The sequence below is a fragment of the Rhagoletis pomonella genome, unplaced genomic scaffold, assembly GCF_013731165.1.
Source record: "Rhagoletis pomonella isolate Grant_MI unplaced genomic scaffold, Rhpom_1.0 Rhpom_scaffold_00001, whole genome shotgun sequence".
NCBI classification, from domain to species: domain Eukaryota; kingdom Metazoa; phylum Arthropoda; class Insecta; order Diptera; family Tephritidae; genus Rhagoletis; species Rhagoletis pomonella.
This window is the reverse complement of record NW_023458555.1, coordinates 27,095,305-27,099,293: the sequence shown is the minus strand read 5'-3', so window position 1 is coordinate 27,099,293 and position 3,989 is coordinate 27,095,305.

Below are 3,989 nucleotides of genomic sequence, written 5' to 3'. Positions count from 1 at the left end.
TTCCTCACACATTCACTTAGCGAGCTGCAAACATGCCAAAAGCTTTGAGTACATGGTAAAAAATATTGGTCGAATGGCATCAACAATTTTGAATACACTTTTTTTTATTTGAACGTCAACTTAAAAAGGATCTCAAATTAACTTAGGACTACACGTGACTCGAAAATCAATATATATATATATATTGTTGAAAAAAATTTTGGATAACCCCAAAAATTATAATTCTCTTTATAGCGGTTGTTATTTTTGAGATTATAGCCCAAGCTCCTCACAGCTTTGCAAATGCTTTTCTCAGTTTCCTTAAACCATTTCCTGCTCTTACTTAATCTTATTTAAATATCAATTTTCCTTGATCTGGGATATCCGCAACCCCCCACAACATTTGAGGTCTGTTGCGCAAGTCTTTAGCAGTGTTAAAAGATGTCGTTTCTCATCTTGTTATCAACCTTTCTATATCGGCAACATATAGAAAACTATATAGCTCCAAGAAATTACTTTAAAATTGAAACTTGTTTACTGCATCAGATAATGGTTTAAAGAGGGCTGATAGAGATCGAAATAGTATCAGGAGATACTATTCAAACTTCAATGAGTGATTGTCGTGTGGTATTTAGGAGCTTCCCTTACAACACCACAACTCCTTGCGCTATTCTAGATATCCTGCTGGATAGTTGGAAATCCTAACGAATTTATTTCAACCTGAATACCAAGCAGCTCGAGAGTACCTGGAAATGGGTCATCTTATAAGGTGTTTCTTAGACCGCAACTAGTCATAGCGCTCTAACTAATGCAGAGCTTTCACGGCTGAGCTCATTTTGAAAAGGTAGTTAACAAGATCTTCTGTGATCCCTCAAAACTCGACTTCGTTTTAGAAAGTAAAGCTGCAATCCAGACGCGCATGCTAACTAAACAAGAGGCAACCGATAAAGCAACATGCCCTGGCTGCTTCAATGGTTGCCTCGTACGTAGTTCAGCATAAGGTTTGCGATGACTTTCTGAATAAATGTTTTGGAAGGTTGAAGATCCCATCAATTCTAAACTGGGTCCGTACGTAGTGCTTTGTGTGTGTTCGCGATTCAAAACAAGTGAATGAGTGCGCTTGTTTTCCATATGTTTCATATTTGTTTGGCACCATTTCGACGACAAATTAGGCACACCTAATTCGAAGAAATATTTAGCAGATTAGCACTAATTAGCTCGTCGAGGGAGGTAAACATCTGCACTAATATCCAAGCGGCCATCAGAACGTTGGGCCACGGTGCGCTCTAAGCTAGTATGAGAATAACTGACTTTTCTTTCGATTACAGCTGATTATTTCATACTTATATGGACAACAGCACGTAGTGATGTTGCAAGAAATTTCGCTGTGGGTAAATTGGCCGGGGAAGGTACCCTGGAGTCGAGCTCGCTCATAAAATAAAGAGGGCGGGTACCTTTGACCACTTGCAGGCTGCCTTTTTACAGACTAGCTAGCTAAGCAAATGTAAGAAGGTGGATCGCATACGGCCAGTAGATCTTCTTAAGCTCACAAGGCCACAACTTTCAATTTTGGTGGATCTATTGGCGAACAATACTTTTCAGTAGCAAAATATTTTGTTATAAAAAAAATAAAAAAATTTCTCTCGGTGCATACAGTGCCATTTTTTTTTTGTTTATAGTCAACAACCCCTAAAAAACTGCTTTCAAAGCTGCCAAACTTGTATGCCACACTTCGTTGCATGCAACGCAATGCCCGTTTGTGAGTATGTATGTATTCCCCCACCAATTGCTGGATTGTTGTTTTTTATGAATGGCGCTATTGTTGTTGTAGTGTTAATTGTGTTATAGTTGTTTTAATATTTAGCCATTGCCGGTTGAAATGCACATACATACATACAAATATGCGGCTGGACGTTTCAGTCTACTAAGCCGTTGATGACGGCAACCTGTCTGACGGATTTTGGTTAGCCTAGCTGCATGCTCTTATTGTTATTGTTGTTTTTATTGTGCGGTGTCTGGTGACTTTTTAGCGCAACGGCGATTGAAATTTTATGCTTGGGTGTTGAGGAGTCAAACAGAAAGCATTTATAGTACTTAGATATTATATGTATGTGTGTGTTTGTATGTATAGTATATTATAATATAAAACATTCACTCGATTCAAAAAAGTTGCAGTAAAAAAAAACAAAAACAAAAAACATACATTCACATTTTTTTATCGCAATCGCTGGCGCTTGCAATAAATATTTGTATGTAAAGTAAGAGCTTGTGTTCACGGCAATGTATTTGACCGGTAATTGGTATCATTTTAAGTCAAAATTTTCAACATCAACTTTTTATTTAGTGCTTTACAATCATCTCAAATTTCCAATGGCACTTCCTATGTAGCATTTCAAAGCGATAATGTCGCCAGCAATTGTCTCGCGAGGAATTGCATTTGCATGGTATGGTTCTCCATGAATGTGATTGGTAAGCGGATTTGGTTTAAGTTGTACACACGCATGCATTGACAAGCCTCAAGGGGCTTAGCTTAGGCGGCTGCTTATTCAATTGAGACGGTTTTTCGGAAAACCAACGATAGCTTTCATATGCGGATCAATTTGATTTGAAGCTGAAAGTTGTGTGACGACAGTGGTAAATGGCAAGTGAGATAATCGTCGCATTGCGCAATAATTTTTTTATTCAATAATAGTCTGACGGTCAAGCGAATAGTTCAAAAAAAAAGAAAGAAATAATTTATAGAAAAAAAGTATCTTGGCTGAAAAAACTCGGAGCCAATAGGCCTTTGGGATTGAACTAATTAGATTCTCCTTCCTTTATTGATTAACCCTATTCAAATTATTTAACAATCAATGCCATCATATCCGCACCGTTCGTTCGATTTTCTAAAATGAGTTGTCAAATTAAAAGCTAGGATTGCAGATGTGCAATAAGTTTTTCCTTTTTTTAAAAGAGTTGCCACCTTAAAAAGAAATTGTGTTCCAACTATTTAAAAAATAAATCAATTATTACAAAAGGGGTATCAGTAGAAATGGTTTTGAAAGCCTCTGTTTCTTAACTTAACTATAAGAGGGTTGCCACGTATTAAAAAAAAATCAAATTTAATTTGAATTGAAAGAAAAACTTAAGAGAAATTTGTATCACCATATGAGTGCCAAACGAAAGGTTTTCAGAAGTAAGTAGTTTGAAAATATTTTGAAAAGAGTTGCCACCTGCTTGAAATGTAGTATTTAATAAACTTAAACTCAAGTTATATGAGAAATCGAAATATGGAGGTCAAACAGAAGAGTGTTAAGATATAATTTTGTGGTGTTGGAAGAGGGTTGCCACCTGTTTAAAAAGTTAATTCAAATTATTTAATAAGTTAAATGAGTTATTTAAAAATGGGTATAAATCGAAGGGCGTTTAAAAAATCTTTATTACTGAACTATGTATATTTAGCGGGGTTGCCACATGTTTTAAAAATCAAATTCTAATTAATTCAAAAGGTAATTAAAATATGTTTCACTATGGCAGACGAAAATAATTTTGGAGAGGGATGTAACCTATTTGAAAGACCTAAATTAATTAACTAATCAAAAATTATATGAAATATAAAACTACGGAAGTCGAACGAAAGAGTGTTAAGAAACCTTTAGCTTGAACATTTGGAATGTTTGGCGAATGTTGCCACATATTCAAAAAGTTACATTCAAATTATTGAGTGTCAGTCCAAATCTTAGGAGGATGGTTCCGTGCGCAGAAGTGGAAAACTTTTGACTGCCATTCACCTGAGAGTGGCCAGAAGCGATTCTTGTGCTTACTGTTCAAATCGCAGCTCACAACGTCCGGATATTTATATCCACGTATCCTCTGGGTAGCAACCAAACACCCGTTTGGGAGCGAGCTAAAGTGAGAAGGCGTAAAACTTCGCGTGCGCTGGGTTTGGGTCCCGCCACGTTAAAACCCCGCCCAATGAAAAATTCCAACAAGCCTCGGATGAGACCCCCTTTTTCTGATGACGACCACGG